The sequence below is a fragment of the Amphiprion ocellaris genome, chromosome 19, assembly GCF_022539595.1.
Source record: "Amphiprion ocellaris isolate individual 3 ecotype Okinawa chromosome 19, ASM2253959v1, whole genome shotgun sequence".
In the NCBI taxonomy this organism is placed as follows: domain Eukaryota; kingdom Metazoa; phylum Chordata; class Actinopteri; family Pomacentridae; genus Amphiprion; species Amphiprion ocellaris.
The window spans coordinates 17,090,888-17,110,640 of record NC_072784.1 but is presented as its reverse complement, the minus strand read 5'-3'; the positions used below and the strand labels follow the sequence as shown (position 1 = coordinate 17,110,640).

The 19,753-nt window shown below is 38.6% G+C and overlaps 1 protein-coding gene across 8 annotated transcripts in view; it reads right to left on the bottom strand.

The window, feature by feature from the left end:
• Nucleotides 1–19,753, bottom strand: part of LOC111562889 (RNA binding protein fox-1 homolog 3-like) — a 530,604-nt gene that overhangs the window by 346,886 nt on the left and 163,965 nt on the right. For all 8 annotated transcript variants that reach the window (XM_023261674.3, XM_023261666.3, XM_023261665.3 and 5 more), the window contains exon 6: nt 13,561–13,683. The gene's annotated coding sequence lies outside the window, so the exon portion shown is untranslated. The remainder of the gene's footprint in view (nt 1–13,560; nt 13,684–19,753) is intronic.

Genomic DNA, 19,753 nt, shown 5'->3' with positions numbered 1-19,753 from the left:
GCCTGTGCACGGAGACAAGGCCAGCAGCCAGACCAAAGCAGACCAGCACAAACCAGTCTGCTCAGCTAAAGCAGAGCTGCAGGCCCACAGGGAGGTAGCCTTCTACCTGCAGCCACTGAAGGCTAAACACCAGGGATGTGTTTGATTTAGCAACAAATGCTGCCCCAAAAATAGGCTGAAATAGAGAAGATGAGCTTCCCTGTAGCCTCCTCCATCCCCTCAGCACCTCCCACGTACCTGCGCCCCCTCCCATACCTGAGGAATGCCAAGCACTGGGGTGCCACAGAGGACCTTCAGATCAGTGTGAGCCAGCGAGGGGGGCTCTCCCGGGCAGCGATGAGTAATTAGCACTAATTAGTGGCAGTGATTAACCGCACCGGGGAACGTGGGGGCCGGAAGGGAGCAGATTGATAGAGCTGGCCCTCCTAACCCATAGAGGCTCTACTGCATCTTAAGCAGAGGGGGTGGCTGGCTGTGGCTGCCAGCCAGATGCTACTATGGCCGTAAATAAAGGCGGAACATGCATTGAGCATCCATAGAGCCATTTCGACAACAGGGAGGTGAGAGCTGATGTGCAGCTACTGAAGCAAAAGTCTCAAATCAGAGGTTGTCAATTCATTACACCCTAAGGCAGGGTTATTCAAATGATGGTCCGTGGGTGGAATTGGACCCTTAAGTCATTTCAGAAAGGTAATTTCAATGATTCTGAGCAGCTAATTGAAAGCAGTATTGATTCATTTACTCAATAAAATGTGTCCATCTTGTGTAAATTTCCACCAATGTTTGAATAAATGATTGGTTATTAGTTATCAGCCTTGTGCTCGTCCCTGTGCTGACAGCAAAAAGGGAGCTAGGACATGGCAACAGACAGCAGAATGTGAGAAAACAGGGAAATCAGACAACACATTTGCATGCACTGTAGTGACCTAGTTACTGAAAAACTATTAAAAAAAAAGGCATTCAGCAGAGACTCTGTAGTTAACACACGTTTTCCTTCTGAGCAAATTGAGTTTATTTGTTCTGCTGTGAGAACTTTATGTATTTGTACTTGGAGGAGCTACATATTTTCAGTTTCAGTCAGACTTTAAATGAAATTATTTTGAGTAAGAGATACTTTCCTGTTCCCCAGAAGGCTTTAGTGACATGTATATATGCACAAGCAACTGTCTATGGAGCCAATCCCCAGCCTCAGTTACACAAACCAGGTGTCTTAGTAAAATGGACTCTGCAGAGAGTGTGCAAATGTACTCAGGGGTTGTGGCGTAGATGGAGAGGTCATCAAAGCCTACCACTCTTTGTTTTTCATGTATTTAACCTTTTAATTTTCATATTTACTTTCCAGATGCCTTTCTAAAGAAAATACACTAAATGCCACTTCAATTTACAGAATAAAAAAGTGAATTAATTGAAAATCAGTAAAAAAAAAAAAAATTCAGGGACGAGTTGATCAGCCAGTTGCTAAATAACTGACATGCTTTCCATAGCTAAGATCATTACATAACTTTCTGCACTATTCACTGTCTGTCCTTCCTTTGCTTCAGGTTTGGAAACCAAAAATACCAGCAGCTACTCTGGCAAGCCTGTCAAATGTCTCCAAATGTATGTGGCAAAACATGTTTCTGATTAAATCTGCAAGGTTGACAAGTTGGGGGGGTCGACCTCCTTCTCCTGTTCACTGGTTTGTGCAGCGTTCAATCAGTGGATATGGATATTTTCAAGACTAAAATATTACAGCAAAGGATTAGGCTTCAGGATTTGAGTACCTTTAATTATAAGCCCAATCATAAACCAGACAATTAAATTATTTAAATTTCAGTAATCAATTAGCCACACGTATCACTTTATTATGACACATATTTTCCGTTACCAGCCTCTTGAAAGTCAGGATTTGCTGTAATGTAATTGTAAATTCTAATATCTTTGGGTATGGGACTGCCAATGGACTAAACAAGCAATTTGAAGACATAGCTTTGCCTAAATATGACAGATATTTTCATACAGTTGGATTCATATACTTTATAAACAATAAAACATAATTATGCACACTAAATACATAAAACTGGAAACCCTATAGCTACTCTGTCGAGATACTGAATAAGTTAGAAGTTATGCTTAAGGAAAACATCATCGTAGGCTTTACAGCAAACTGTCTAATGTTATTTAGCAGAAAACCTTGGAGCAGGTTAGGAAACATGCAACTGAGCTCTCACAAACTGTGCAAACATAAGGGATCTTACCTGATTTATCACATTTCAAATAATAAATCCAGCATGAGTTATGCCACTACAATCAGCTGAGAGGGAAAGTGGATATTTTTTGCTTCATTATAATAAAAATTAGATTAAATATAGACCCAGTGAGCTTTTGTATTACTCCCTGCCATAAGCAAATGAATATCCCTGCTAAAATTGAAATGTAAATACCTCAAGCAGAGCTCTCCCATCTTGAGGTGTGCTTTTTAATGAAGTGACACACACATGCTAGTTTCTCCACATGGCTTGAAAACAAATGGCATGATAACTACACAACGGGGCCAGGTTGAGAAGCTATCTGAGCTTTTGTGACAAAACAAGCGAGACGTGTGAGGCTTGATTTTAAACATCAATGACTTTAATTAGTGTCATTCTACAATCACCAATAGTAGTCCTGAAACCTGTGGGCCCTGTCACTGACAGGCGCGCAGATCTGTGGCGAAGCAGGGGGCTCTTAACAAGATAAGCTCTGAAATCAGCGAGCCTGAAGGAACATTACCTGAACAAGAGTGCTGATGAAAATGACTGTAGTGTCGGCCTGCTTGGAAACAACTGAAGTGTTGTTCACACGTCTCATCACGAAACAAGCCAACAACACAAGTAGCACTACACCGGATAATTCCCATCACTTGTAGGGCTGAGAAAGAGGGATCATCCTTTTGTATGTAAATGATCCGTTTGAATCTTTGGATCTCTGTAAAGAATGGGAGAAGAAAGAAAGTATTTGCAGTTTTAAAAGGAAACAGATTAAACAGATGATTTGAAATCCTGTCTGAGGATAAAAATGTCCATCTGGGAAAGGATTTTATTAACTGATCTCTGCTTTTGGACTGATTGGTGCAGAAGAAACCCATGACTGTAATTCCTCCGCCAGGCAAAAGCGAGGCGGAGGTATGCGATCAGATTAGTCCGTCTGTTTGTCAGCAAGATTATGCAAAAACTACCATCCAAACACCATGAAGCTTGGTGGTGAGGTGGCCGAGGTTAAATTTTAGTGTGGATCCAATCCACGTTCATTAAAACTGAAATATAGCACATTGGGCTTGGTGGAGGATGCACTTTAAGCGTCCTTCTAATTCTATATGTTTTCTATGCTGTCAACAAATCCCATGTGAAGACCAAAATATCTTTGTCCATCTGTCATTAGTTAAGTTTCAAAGTTTATTCAACAGCAGGGAGAAAACAATCTCAAGTCAAACCCAAATAAGTCCGAGGAGCTTTCAGACAAATTAAAAGGTTTTCATAAGCAACTGGAACAGAATGATGAAGACAGACATTTCAAACCAAGACTCACAAAATTGTTCAGAAAAAATTGAAAATTGTAGATTTAAGTAAATTCTACTCCAACAGAAATACATGATGTAGTTGTTTGGGAATATTTTCAGTGATGCATTTAAACATATTTGTTGCTCTAGTATTTCCAAGGGAAAAAAATCGATTGAAGTTGTATTCAACCAGCAAATTGCATTGACTTGGGGAATTAGCTTTTCCTTTACAATCAAATTCATTTTTAATAACCAATCTCAGACCATCTAATATTGTCTAGGCATGTTAGAAGAGTGTATGTAGGGTGATAAAAAAAAAAAATAATAATAAGCTATCAAGCCAAATTCATTCAAGTAACCTCAGCTTGAATTTAGTTTTACATCAAGTAACGGAGGGGTTTGAATTTAAATTACACACTAATATTTATGTGGTATAAAATAAACATAAACTAAAGTGTATATTCATTGTAACTGAGTCACCCAGTAGAATTATTTGTGGTACTGATGATGCTTAATTGATTTGTGGACAAGAATGGCAGTATTGAACAGAAGAATAAAATGTCAGATTATGCTAGACAGGTATGACAATAGGTCTTTTTGATGGGATTTGTTGACAAAAAGAAAAATATAGAATATCACTATAGTCATTCTTCAAAGAGATGAAGGGATCTGCTTCGATTCAAATGTCGGTATGACCTTGGCTGAAACACACTTTTTAATGGCTGCTCTCTGGAGGTGCCTTTCACTCAGTATAAAGCTGGAGGAGGGTAGAGTATATGTAATGTCGCTACTGTACGTTCTTGTAAGGGGTTTTTGTGGTGTTTGTGTTTTGAGCATTGACTGCTTTTGGAAACAGAAGATAGTGTTCTCACAATGCCCGAGATATTGACTGGTTTCAATTTCCTCCATCCTGACAGCCCATTTCATCCGCAACTTTGAATGAAGGTAGCTATTACACAGACGTATGGCTGTAAACATCAAAACATCACTTTCAGATCAAATGCTCCCCACAAACCAGGACCTTTAGCAAAACCCCATTGTGTAATACAAAAGATGAGATGATGTATCACATTATAATTAACTGCAATCACAACTAAAGTGGCCATAACACAATTTAAACACAACAGAAGTTGCTAGATGGTGTGAGTACCATTGGCAAAAGAGATGAATAAAATGTTCAAGCACAGTGGTGACACTCATTGAATTACATGTTGACAGCTCTGTGTTAGTGAAGAGATGAAAGCAAAATGAGATTTTCAAAAGTGAATATGGAGAATGACGGTATTGCTTTCTCCACATTGTCAAACTTGACAGTGCTATTACCATCACTATAACATCAGGTGCTGGCATATGGTATTCAGTTAGCAGAAATCAGCTACCTCCTTTGAATATTGATTATATTTCAGGCAGGAGGATGAACTTATAGTACCAAAATTTTCAAAGAAAGTAATGAGACTAGAATTACAATTATAAGGGGAGAGAAGGACAAGGTGGGTATGAATTAAAGTTACTGATTAGGACCAGTCATTATGGGATTAGTTAACAGGGTTAGAAACATTTACGATGTGACTCTTCAAGATTCAATCTGAAACTAGACTAAATGTACCAGTACTGAGAGGCTGACAAAGACAACTGATATTCGACATTAGTTTTACAGCTGCACAAAAGGTATGCAGGTAATAAAGGCTATTTTTTTCTGAATTGGTCATTTATTTAATTCAAAATATAAAGATAACCCTCCCATTGAGAACAGTGATCTCATGTCATGATGGGTCCTAATACTGCCAATATTTTTTTTTTTTTTATGAATAAATTCTAAACTAAAAAAAAAAGCATAAATGCTTCATGCATGCAAAGAGTCTTCTCCTCTGACTCGGAGGAAATGTTTTTCAGCTGTTCAACTGAGGACAAATTCTTGATCATTGAGGGAATCTACACACTAGTCAGGTGTGGTTTTAAAGAATGATCTGAATGATGTGATTATCATACAGACACTCTTTTGACTAGTTAGTATAAAAGGCCACATTAAAATACAGCTTGTTTCAAATTATAGAATGCCATAGATTACAAGACAAAGATGAGAACGGGCTGTTGGCATGCTCGATGCTCCATTTCAGAGTTTTAGCAAAGCACTTAAATGCCCACAACTCACACCATTGTCAACTAAGAAATCATTTTGGATGGTAAGACAAGCAATCTACCTATCTGTCATGTCACAACCTGAGTCCAGGATCGTCACATCTGGCTCATCCATATGCAAAATTGTGTGACTACAGAGACTGCTGATGATGATGTTTATGTGAGCAACCAGAGAATATCTGCTACAGCTTTTAGGAATCGCTTCAGAGAAGCTGGGTTGTAATCTCGTCTCAGTGGGCAGTCACTAACGTCCGCTGGACACTAGCGAGATAGGTTACGGTACTTTTCACTGATAAATCTTGTTCTGAGCTGTACAGAACTGATGGTAGATGTGGCGTCTGGTATCATGCTGTGGAATGCCATGTAGATGTTAACGTCATATGGAAAGTGGCCCATGTAGGTGGAGGTGTGATGGCATGGGCAGGAATATGTCGCTGACAAGAACACATCTGTATTTCATCAATGATAATCTCAAAGCCCAATGATAGTGAGATGAAATCCTCACACCCACGATTATCTCGTTCATTTGCCACCATCCCTTGACATTTCAACAAGACAGCCTGCATCCTAGGTTGTCAGAATATGCACCGCCTTTCTGTACCATCAGTTAAAAAAGTTCCAGTGCTACCACGGCCTGTTTTCTCTCCAGACATCATCTATCAAACGTCTATGGGACTCTTTGGATGTCTGACAATGTGATCCTGTTGTCAGAATGTCCACCAACTTCACAGAGCCCTTCAGGAAAGTGTGGGAAAGTCCACAAATAGCATCTACAGCCTCATTGACTGTGCTACAGATGTCCGACTGACTTGTGACATTATTCTATGACCCCACTCTCCTTCTAATCATTATGATTTCCAATACAGTGCATAATTAGGTGTTTCATAATGTCCATTCTGTTATAGGGATGCCGTGCATTGGAACAATAAATACTTATTCTCCTCCGTTAAACATAATGTAAAGGATTTAATGGAATATTTCATGCTGCATTTATGTTATTTTTTCAAAGGCCACTTTTACCGACATTCTCCTTTATCTTTCTTTTTCGCTTTGGTGCTGACAGGCAATGTGATTCATCTGTGAAATTATTATACTTGAAGCACTCATTCACAGTCAAAGTTAAAAAAAAAAAAAGGTTCCACATTAATGGACACGATTATAAATTCCATTATTGGAACACTAACAATAATTTAATTTCCTCATTCATCAAATCACATCATCGACTCTGAGAATATGTAAGGAAAAATTATAAAATATGTATCTGACAGATTGGGGATTTTAATCAGGTGAACATTTGTAAATATGTAATAGATGTATTGTGGAATATAAGACTGAAAAAGAAATGTGTGACAGAAACATGGTGATGGCTTTTATCCATATACATCAAATCAAAAAGGTGCAGGTGGCTTAATGACAGAATCATCTTGAGATAATACAGGGAAGGCCAAAGAAATGCAGCAAATGAGCTTAATGCACCTTAAAATGGATTAATCTTCCAAAACTAAATGAAAACCAAGGGAAGAGTACTTCATCATCAAAACATGCAAAGAATAGCAAGTAAAAAGAAAACTTAACTTATTAAAACTTGCATTAAAAAATTCCAATAAGTGAGTCGATACTTTTAAATAGCAAGTAGTGGGGGGGGGGGGGGGGTAAAAAGTCTCATTCTCAAGACAAAAAGACAAATGACAAAGTAGTCCTATTATTCCTGGATTCGGTATGGTAATATATTATCTCTTCATTAAACATTTGTGTTGGATCTCTGCTCTAATTAGTTAGCTTACTTGTCTCTTTGCACTGGAAGTTGTGTCAGTTTCAGGTAGAGCTGTCACCGTGCCCAGGGTGACGGTTTAGGAGTGAATTTGTCGGTGCGTTCAGTTTTTCTCTCCGGTCACTGAAAACAATGAATACGGCAGCGTCTTCGATGTTTAGGATGCCCAAACTAACTGTAATGCCTGCCGCTCTGACAAACATCAACTCACTCAGCCAATGAAAATACAGAAGAACACCCAGCCTCCCCTGTCATCTCTGGGAGAAATCAGCATACTGAGCATCTTCTGCGCTGTCTTCAACACTCCAGAAAACAAGCAGGCAGGGAAGGACTGAAAGACAGTCAACTTGTAAAATTCCAGTTCATCAACCATGCATGTCACCTTCCTAGCATTGGTTCAGGAAGTTCTCCTTTATTTTTTACTCTTAAGAAAAGAGAGTGGAAATACTTCTAGTAACTTTATTCTCTTAACGGAGTGATTCATACCTGAAGACTTATTAATCCTTCAAGTAGTAGAACTAAGAGTTAGACAATTAATTCTATAGTTGATTAATTACAGATTAACTGTTTCAAACAAAAATTGATTTCAGGCTGTCCATTTATTGATTTTTCATGTTTTATGTAATTGAAAACTGGATGTCTTTTGGTTTTCTTTTACCGTTGGTCAGACAAAACAAAATATTCAAAGCTGTGATTTTGTTTTTTCACATTTCCCCTACATGATGCATCTATAATCGACATATTAATCTGTATGGTAATGATCTTCACTTGCAGTGGTACTAGAAAATAATTAATATCTCTTGTAGTTGCAGCATATTCTAAAGGAAATGACTACCATACTGGATCCCAAAAACAGTCAAAGGTATGTGAACAACTGGAAATTGCATTTGTGTGTGATTGGAAGCTCACTATCCCTAAAGCTTATATTTTGACATTCTGATTTATGTCAGTGCCTGTGCATGATATATAGGAAGGATGTGCATTTTATATAATTCCACTGACTTCAATTTCAATTTATTTTTTTATTGCACAATTTATCTTGTGCATCAGATCAATGAGGCTCAGACACTTCAGCTGATCCCAATCCTTTTTGGCACTTCAAAATGCAGTCTGTTGAAGCTGCCAACTCCTCATACATCCCAAGTTCATTTAATATACATGTATGCAACTATTAGTGTGTTGGAAATCTTCCATCAAGCCACAATAATTAAACTGTTAGTCTCCCTGATAAAGATCTAACATGGTTAATTGTGAATCATCAAGTGAAACAAGTGATCAGCTAAAAGTCGAAACAGGCATTTGTCTGCATGCACTCGGGGCTAAAAGTGGCTTATCTTGCAAGTATTTGGTCAGCCTCACTGTGAAAACACACAGACATACAGTTTTGTGCTCATACTGTGGCAGTAAACAGTCAAATTGCCTACATTAGTACAAGAATATCTGCAACAAATTGCTCCTGGTAAGAAACTCAGCCCATTATCTGATCAGATTAGACCACACATTTTTCAGTCCATCCAGTTGACAAAAACAGCACAAGTGGGTAATGTGCCAGCCGGCGCTGACCTCAGCCCGGGGGGAGAGGTTTCCAGCACTCAGCGACTCTTCTTTCCCCCCACTTTGGAGTTCTTAAGTCAGGTGCACAGCAGAGACTTCATGAATAAGCTCTAATGTGACAGAGAAATTGGGGATCACTTTCTCTGTCTGGCTCTGCCAACAGTCTGATGATATCGACGACTAGATGGCGTGAACGCGGGAGACTCCAAAGAGCGGATTAGAGAGGGGAGATAAGGCTATCCACTGTAATTAAGCCCTATCTCTGTACAGCCACTGAAGAAAATAAATCACTCTTCAGAGCCTGCCAGTGTTGAAATGCATGAACAATTATTCAGTAATTAATCGTTATACATGCAGCCTCCAAACACTAATAGGACATATTTTAACTACAGCATTATAGTACTGTTAAATTAAATTAAGTCTGAATGCATTTAAGATCAATGTAATAGATCACCTATTTAACCTTTTTTAATCACTTTAATGTAATTGTATTAGCTCTGTTATCAGGCTTTTTTTTTTTTTTTTTACGATGCGGCCTCTGCTAATTTCCTATTCCAGCCATGTATAATTGAGAATGCAAATACAGTCTATAGGCACCCAACATGCTACTACAAACAACAAGCACAGCCCAAGAGGAACGTGCTAGTCATACTGGCAACCCAGTCCTGGTGCTGTAACACGCTGAGAAAAACATGCAGATAAGGTCAAATATAATTATACAAGGTGTTAACGTTGCTAGTTTAGAGAGCATTATCAAGTCTACAGAGCACTCCTGCTGCCAAACAACAAATTTTTCTTCATTTGCCAAATTAAACACTGCTTGGTCATTTTCTCTAGTGTGAGAGAGTGTGTGAGTGCAATTGAGAATAGCAACCAAGTCATAATTATGGAAGGTTTTGTCTCAAATCTCCAATATGTCCGACGAGACACTAAAAAATAAATAAATAAAAGTGCTGGCAAAAGCAAGCAAATATGGAAGTCTCACACAAGCTAAGGTAGATAGTAAGTTTAATCTTCTGCAATAGGAAAAAATGTTCAAATAGAAATAGAAAAGTGACACCAAATGAAAAATATGAAAGTAAACTCATTTTCCAGTAACTTGTTTTGAATGGTACAAGAAAATAAACTTATTAAATACATCTTGACCATATGAGAGCCCCTAAGTCTATAGTCCATGTGTTGACAGAGGAGTTGAGGAACCTCATTCCTCATAACGCTCTCTACTGTTGACCCTACTTACGTAATACACATATATGCACCATTAATGAAAGCACTGGTCAGGTGTAGCCTGACAACACATTTTGTTTTTTGGAATATGAGTAAGCATATAAGTAACTGATTACGAATTGATGATTAACATATGAATAACGATAACATAGGAACTTATGTCTGAGTTTGTTTTGGCAGGTCGCCAACATCCGTTATCAATGTTCAGAATGGATGATAATGTGCCTACTGAGCCTACTGGAAGTTGAGGAGGTCCTGACTAGCCCATATATGTGGGGAAAAATATGGGATGATAACAGCCATTTAATGTGCTGATAACGTGTGGAAAAATGATTGGCTACTAATTTGAAAGTCAGTTGGTTGTGTGGGTCAGTTTGGTGTAGGCTTTGATGTTCTTTTTTGTCATAATTGATAGTAAATTAAAGATTTTTATGCATTTCTTTGGCAAAACAAGTTAGTAACTGCACTACTTAGAGTTTAGCATATGCAATGGCCATTTTCAGCATTTTCTGATAATTTATACACCACACGATTAATCAGTGACATAATGGGCATACTAATTGATAAAGAAACTTGCAGCCCCAGAAAAAGTATTTTAACTACACCATATTTTGTGCTATTAGCTTCTAGCCCTTTGATCACGTACAGAAACTAATTATAGTGTCATCAGCATTATTTAACAAGAATCTAAATGTCTAATTTTCTGGAAACAGAAATTAAAATCAGCAATATTAGAGTATACCATGCAGACAGCATCCTATCAGATGCTTCAGGGTTGAGTTGGGATATGAAATATTCTTGTTTTTCAAAAAGCCCTCATAATGTGTTAAAATAATAAATCCTTTATGAATTTAGTGAGCAGTTCTTATCACAACAAGAGAGGAAGGGCAAAATGTATCAATTTTGTTCTGCAAGTGAAGAAGTGCAGATAAAATTTATTTATAAAAGAAGTGAACAACTTCTCCCTAACCAATTTCCCACCCACCTGATTATCACTTCAAACCGCAGGGCATCAGTGTACCAAAAATTTGTCTCAAAGCAGCTAAAGAAGAATTTTCTTTACACAGAAATTGTTTCTGTACAGAAAAAAGTAATATTTCTCCTCTGAGGTATTTAAACTTAAGGGTATTTTCATGTTCAGAATTCCATATTTTTCTGCAGCGAAACTACTGCTTGTACTGTACCGGCTACAGTAAAGGTTCTTCTGCCTTTTTCTTTATAACAGCTTGGTTAAAGCTTTTCCAGGTCCATATTAGGCAGTCAGAACTAAAAGGATATTAGATATGAATAAAACAGAAGTGCCCTTTGAAATGATGTGACATTTCCATATCAACTGGAATGAAAACATTGTGGTACCCTTGATCTGTTTATGTGAAACTGAGCCAAGCAGGGAGATACTGCGATGTTTGATGTTCTGCTGAGGGCCTGAGTCAGTCGGCCAGCTGGTGCTTAGACGGACAAACGTCTGAAATTCCCCTAAACACTGCAGTCAACAACATACAGAGACATCTGAAGCGACACACGGGTGTGTGAGATGACAACAGAGTGAAGTACAACCAGCCTGATGTGTTAAAGATGCCTCCGTTTTAACTGTTAACATATGGCCTCAAATCTGGAATTTTATCAATAAGGTTTTAGCTAAAAAAAATACAGTTTAAATAAATCAGCATAGGATGTTATTAATTACGTTGCTAAATAGCATTAGTTGTATATCAAATGTTTTGTTTGGCAGTGAAAATAAATAACTAATTAAATAAAACAGATTTTAGTGGTGATCCAATTGCTACATGTATATCTGGAACACACATTCTGCCTTTAACAGTAATATAATTGTATAATTTCATAACAATAAATGCAATAGAACATCACTAATCTTTTCAAATGGATTTATAATTTATCGGTATGTGTAGCTAACAGCAAAGGTCCTATATTGTGCCCCGTTTTAGCAAACTAGTAAATGTTTCATAGGTCCCCAGAATGTGTCCTTCAATTTTCAGTTCAAAATACTGCAAAGATGGTTGATTTTCCCAAAACTGTACAAGTCCTGCTTTTAGCCCTGTTCTAAACAGTCTTTTTCAGTGTCTGTAGGCTGCTGTCTACACCTCTTCATGAAGAAGAAACATAACACACTAGCTACCTGGTCGTCTGCCTCTTGAGTTTAAAGTTGGAATATGCAGTTGTTGTTGATTTTTTAAGCTATGTCTTGAGGGAAAAAGCACCAATGTTAGTAAGTCAAATTAAAGGACTTCACTTTTTGAGTAGAATTTAGCAGCACTGTTTGTCTTGAGAAATGGTGAAACTTGTAAACTAACATACAGCATGTGGCAATAGACACATTTTTTGTTTTAACTTATGAAGCAAACAGTAATTGTAGCAAGACGCAGCCGGTTTCTTAGAATCTTGGTTTTAAGTTAACAGTTGCCATCGGTAACGCCCAATCAAAGGCCTGATGCAGCTGTCTCCAGGTGTTCCCTCTTTTTTTGAAGAATAATAACAGTGCATTGTAACTGTGTAAAATTATTGTCTATAATTTCTTACACAAAATGTAGGCAATGTGTAATTTCGAGTTAGACTTCCATGGCAAACACTATTTGTTCCTAAATATGACAGGAAAGTCTCTTAAAGGTAGGTTAAGTTGGGCCGACTAAGAAACAAACTGAACTATCTGCTGGCCTTGATTACATTCTATAACCATTCAAACACTGTTCCCAAACTTCTTGCTCTTTTTTTTTTTCACCTTCTTTCCACCTTACCCCGAGGCAGTTGCTGAGTTTGGTAGAAAGAAGGACAGAGAAGCATTTTGCCAGGAGCATAGAATCACTAGATTTAAGTCGGTGGCTGCTTGACTCCTCTGGAGAACGACAACCACAAGGAAACAAAGACGGCATGATGGTTTGACTGACAGCCTTTTAAGTCTGTTCACTACAAGGTCAGATATACCCCAAATAGAAAATAGATGTGTGATCCTGAATTTCTTAAAGAATGCCCTTCGTGTAGGCTTCAGCACAGTATGTTTTGGTAAAATGATGATTATGAATTATGAGTGACAGTGAAAAGAACTCCTCTAAAGTGTCGACATCAAAGAGGAAGCCAAATAGCAGCCGAGTAGAATAATCTAAATATAATTGTGTGACTGCTGCTATGTCAACTTCAACCTTGTCTCATAAATGCCATAAGGAAGAAATGTTCTCTGAGGTTAATTTCATTATATTATCAAGAGAATAAGGCAATTACCAACAAATGACAAAAAGGGCTATTCAAAACCAATTCTGAGGATAACTGACCATGCTACGTCCTCTCAGCAGGTGGTTATTCATAATACAGCAGGTGATTCATATGAATTATTTCCTACCTGTCATTCACTTTGCTCTGCCGCCTCAGTCCGTCCAAGTAATTGTAGTCCTGTAGATTTCACTTTGGCACCTACGGCGGGATTCTTGGCTGACCTTCCTGGGCGCTTCCTTCTAGCAATTATCTGAGGACATTTTTGGAGAGAGAAAGAGTGTAAATATTCCAGAGGGAATCCTGAAACAAATACCGCTCAATACAAATGGCATGTAAAAAGGCAGGAAGCCAAATGTGGGTTCAGCAAAACAAACACAGCCGCTTCTTTCATGTCTGATTACTAATTTAAAGAAATAGTCTGCTGTCAAACATGTTGTATTAAAGAGTGAGGATTATTCTTTTAGAAAAATATCACAGAGGATCAAAAAGCAGTCAAATATGTTCGGTGCTGCCTCCCGCTCCCTGCTTCTACCTGATAAAATTGTGCAGCACCTCTGGCATTACACATGTTGTTATCCCCGGCCCCTAAGAAGCGCAGAAATATATCATAATCTGTTTTCAAATGATGTGTTACAGTACCACGCTTTGGTATTTTCCACATACGCTTATTCAATATCCTGGCGATAAAACCAGCAGGACCTCAATTTGCCTTCGAACGTTCAATCTCCAAAAGAAAACACTTCCACACAAAGCAGCAAGAAGCTAAGTAACAGTACAGGGTCATTTGGCACCAATGAAGTATTGGTAAAATGAGTTTCCATGGAGACTAATATGCTTGCAACTAAAGACACATACAGTGGCATTTTGGAATGAGCGAAGCAAACTGTGGGGCACAAAGATAACAAGCTCAGACAAAGAGACATAATGTCAACACATTCTCGCACAGAGGGCTCAACCTGTAATCAACATGTACAGTAGCTGCAAAAGGAGGTAGACATTATACACAGCTGAATGACAAATATGAATTAAGTGCTCAGGGAATCAAAACATTAACCTCTGACACAAAAGTGGAATATGGCAACATGAAAAGCTGGATTTAGGCAATACAAATTAGCGCTATATGCCATTTATATTCACTAGTCTCCCAAGGAATAAGCGCTTAATACTATGCAAAATAACATTATTCACGTATTAACAAATGGTTATGTACAAAATAAAATGAATATGAGGTCTTCAAAGCTTCTTGCCCCATTTTCCCTGCTCACCACATAAATGTATGACATCCTGTGTGTGTGTAAGGATCATCATTATCTGATCATTATTTCAGTTTTCTCTGCATAGAATAATTCTTGGCCCCCTGCAAAGAGGTTTAAAGTGCCCCCAAAGACATTTTCATGCAGCACTGCAGGAAAATCAGACGAGCCAAAATGAAAAGAAATATCTATGTTTTACCCTATTTTGCTAATTAAGGGTTCTTTTACTCAAGCAGAATCTATGTTTTTGGTTTATCAAAAGGTTAAAAATAACAGAATAATGTATAAATGTTTGTCAAATAAAGAGGAAAAGCCCTGAAAGTCTCACCTCTGCGACTTCGCTTTTTCAAGAAAAATTTCTGAAGAGGTAAGACTACAAGTTTGGTGCATATATCATTTTAACGTCTTCTAAATTTATCAGCATCTTTAAATCAAGACCACATAACAGGAAACTTGTTCATGGCCTAGTTTGATTAAAGTAAGCATCTGCTGTTTTGGTTATGCAACTGTACAGTGTTTAAGTCTACAGGAATAAGTAGACGTATATTTTATTCTAACCAATATGGTACTCTGTATTTAGGGTAAAGGTTAGTATTGATTTGGCAGTTATTATATTTGTAACAGGATGTTAGCTTTTTTCTGACTACTGGACCTACAGAATATAGGCTCCAGCTTGTAGTGCATTTGCGCCTACACCAGTGGTTAGGATTCCTAACAGCGAAAAGTCATGAAAAACATAAAAATAGTGTCGTTGCAAGACATATATTGCAAAAACAATCCACTGAAGACCACAGTCAATGAAGATAATAAAGGCTATTGTATAAATATGAACACAGCAAAACTAATGTTTAACATCTTTATTCTAATTTTTGATATTTGATAATGTAATTTCCAGCCAGAATACAATATAGATCATATGAAGTTAATTCAGCTTCAAAACTCAAAATCACTTGCTGCCTTAAACATGTAAATTAACTAACTGTAAGCTTAAAATCATTTTGTATGCCATAAAATTGTAAAACTAGTCAAGTTGAATTAACTGAACTTCAGAAAACAAGTTCAATAAATTTAGGATATTAAGCTGAATCAACTAGCCCCATGGAAAATGGTTACTGACAGACTTGAGGCTGCTGCCAGTTACAGTGAGATAAACTGCAAGTATAAAGACTGAAATCAATGCCAACCTTCATCATGGTTAGATTTGTTTGGATTATTTTGAAAAGAAACAACCATAACTTACTTTCCCCTCGATAACAGATACACAGCAAGTTTCCATCATGTGTGTCTCCTCAAACTAAAAAACGCAAGAGTCTCTCTGGGGTTTAAACTCTGTAAAAAGTGTGTCCTGGAAAATCTACTTAAATGCCAGTTTTGTTTATCATAAACGGAAATAATGAGTTGTCTCTCAGCTGTTCATTCATTCAACTCTACATTGTGATTCAAAATGTCTCGAATAATAAGTTCTACAGTGATCTGAAGATAAAAAATAAACATTTTAAGTTAATTTAAATAGAAACTTGCATAATTTGTATATTTGCTTTGAGTAAATTAGGAGAGATTAGTTGCTTTGATGAAATTCCTTCACAATGAGTACATGGCTGGCTTTACATTGAAACAAGGTCTTCTATGACAATAAGAAAAAACATAGAAAGGTGATTCATATTCTGATTATGCATGGTGGTGAATCTGCAGAGTTGCCTGTAAAACAGATATTAAGCCATAAAGGTGCTGCTTAGAGGTGACCTCTATTTTGAAGAGCTGTGGTGTGACATGCTGTGAATTAGCCAACATCAACGCTCCACAAATTTATGCTTTTGCGCAGCTTGACCTCTAAGTCAACAGTATGTTGAGAACAGCTGGAACGATTGTAAAGAAAACAGACACTGCACACACAGCAATAAATGTATGACAAAGCACGCTCGCCAGAAAACCTTTGATGTCTATCTGCCGGCGAGCCAGTGCGGCCACTGTCATTGGTTACAAGGTGAGCCACCTACGTGCACTCGAGTAACGTATTGATGTGATCGAGTTGGGATTTTTGCTTATCACCACAATATCAAGTCACCTTGTTCTTTTATTTTTTTCTAATCAAATGTCAACAACAGTGCTATCTAACCCTGATATGAAGCCAATTAAATCCTTGTCTCAATCTATGGTGTTGCGGAGCGCATTCTAATTTGTTGTCAATAAAGCCTTCAGCTCCTCTAAGTCTCGCGTCCTGGCTTGAGGTTGCAGAAGTAAAAGTTTTGATACCTTTCATTGTGTTGATCGAAGGAATTTGCCACAAATCAACTAGACAAAGTCCCACGATGAAAACATGATCATGCAGGCAGGTTCATGGGGGTACACAGACTGAGATTTAGTAGCACAGGCCTCTGTTTTATCACAGGGTTGAGGGAGAGGGTGAAGCTATTGACACACAGAGGTACGGCTAAGCCACTTCACATCCCAATCGATCACAGCTGCACTTCACTACAAGTGGCATTCCCCTTATAAACTAAGATTGTCCTAACTGCACTGACTTTCAGCATCCAGACACCTGGCTGGACTTTGGTCCAACAATATCTTCAGCTACAGTTCTTTTGCCCTTCTCCTTTGTTCCTCAATCAAGACTCAGTCTGCCTGAGAATGTTTTGTAGCTCAGTGTTTGGCTGTTGCAAAAGCAGGAAACAGATGGCTGGCTATTTCTGGATGGTACTACAGAGTGTCCAGCTCAAATAAAGTGTTCTTTCACAGGATCTCAGTGTTTTTTTAATGCCTGCGTAGGGAACTTCATAAAGCCTTGGACCAAGAACTTGTAAATGGCCCGTGACAATGAGATTATAAAAGATGGTTTTTAAAGTATTTTACATTATTATACTGAATTCCAATGCTTCACTCCTTACTTTCTTTAACTCCAGCTAATCCCTCCCTGGAGGATGCCTATTAACCTGGACCAACACTCTGCCCCTCCTGATGAGGCTGCAGACAGGCCTCCTCTATTTGCTCTCCTGATCTCTGTCACTCAAACAGTCCCATAATTATTGTGTGTCTTCACAGGTTACATAGTTGATATTAGCTGCATCGTAAGCAGACATTAATTACATGAGATATTGCACTGAGTTAATAAGGCTGTTTAAAAAGACTCACCTCTAAGGATGGTTACCGTGGAATCATGTTTATGGATGGGACATGAATAAACTGAGCTGTTTATGTTCTTGGATGTAAATAAAATCACGGCACAATGATAAGCCATTCATGACATGCTGTCTGGCGGGAGGTGACAGTTTGAAATTACATTAATCCTTATCTATTCATTATGAAATTTGTGAGTCTACACGTAGGTGTAGCAATACCTTATCGCGGTAAAGTGCCTCGGCTGAATTTGAATTGATTTCTATCTCTCTGGAATCTATTGCAAATTCCCCTCATGGCCGGCAATGCACAAGGCAGTGACTGCTGCTCACAGGTCAAGTCAGATTCATCTCGAGCTATCTGATCAGCCTATCCCCAAGCTGCGCTATGTGTGAGAAATAGCACATTTTAGATTACAGCACTCCCTCTAAAAGCCTTCAGCTGTAGCGCACGTCTTTCCGTAGTTCGGAACAGAGCATTCATTTCATTTCTGGGCGCTTCTTTTAAAGGCTATCCCACAAGGTCTTATCACTAGGAGGTTCAAGGGCAAAATAAATCAGCGATGACACGTCCCATCGTTGTTATGTAGGGCACAGAGGTCTCCTGTCTGCAGCAAGAGCTCAGGTTGAGAGATCCCCTTTGTGTCTGAAGCTGGATCACATTAACGGCCTGACTCATTACATTAATAGCGGTGCCAACGCCGCAACATGAATAATGCCATTCCTTCTGTGAAAGGGTTACAAACCAGTCTGACAGCGGAAAAAGCATCAGACTATTATTAACTATAAATCCATAAATGACACACACTGTCCATACAGGGGGATGTATATTTAGATCTGAGCTGAGGTATTTTTTCGATTCCATTAACTGTGGATACAAGATGATATGAGTAAAACCCATTGTTTAGATTTAAATGAAAGATGCGGGATAGAAAGTAGCAGATAATAAAAAATGACTAGGCCAGGACTTCCCAGCAGATGAGTTGTCTAAACTGCACACTGTGTAGTTGCAACATCGCAGATTTGAATCTGTCCCAGGACCCTGGCCACGAGTCTTTTCCTGTTGTTGTCAAATAAAGCAAAAATGACAGAAATATAATCTTCAAAAAACGTCTAGACTGCAAATGCTCCGCAGCTCCATGCCCTTCATTGTTATGAATTGCAGGAAAGCTTGTGGCAGCTCTACTAGATCAGCAGAATTTGGAAATTCTTCAAAAGCTGAATCTCCTATAACCTTCCCCACCTCTCGAACACCTTCCCTACCTACCCCAGCACCAGGGGATCTGTCACAAATCAAGGATGGGAAGGTCAATAAAAGCAAACCATGCCAGACTCTCTGACTGACACATCAAAAGTTCCCTCAGCAGTGCTGCCTTCCTTCCCTTCTGAACAATTTAGTGGAGTCCGAGGGGAGCCCCCTAATCCATGCCTCTGAAAGTGTGCTTAATCAACCTCTGATTAAGAGGGAGCACGCCAAGGTGTCCAGCAACATCTTCACTGCCCCCATCTACTCCTGAAGCCAATAAAAAAGACAAGGAAAAAGGCCTTATTTGTCTTCCCAGCCTCTCGAACCTGATGCTCCATCAAATGTCTTAAGTCTCCTTGGTCTTGTTTTAGGCCCTTCATTCATTACACATACGCCAATAGCAAATACAAAGCAAACACTTAGTTCCTTCTAATTTCTTTCCTCTTCCTTTTCTCTCTTGCTCTCTCTCTCTCTCCTTTTGTCTTTTTTCTGGTGTTGTTATGAGTGTCCCCTGGGTGTCTGGGGATGAATTAAACATCACTATGTTGGTAGGAAGGGCACAGCTTCCCCTGAAAGGATTGAATGCAGAGCGTTGTTTGAGGGGAGAGCAACAGTGGAGGTGACGGGAGGTTTTGCTCAGCACGAGGACGTGGACCCATCAGGGACCCACTTTGACCTCTAACATCTAACTGCCTTCATGCATAGTCA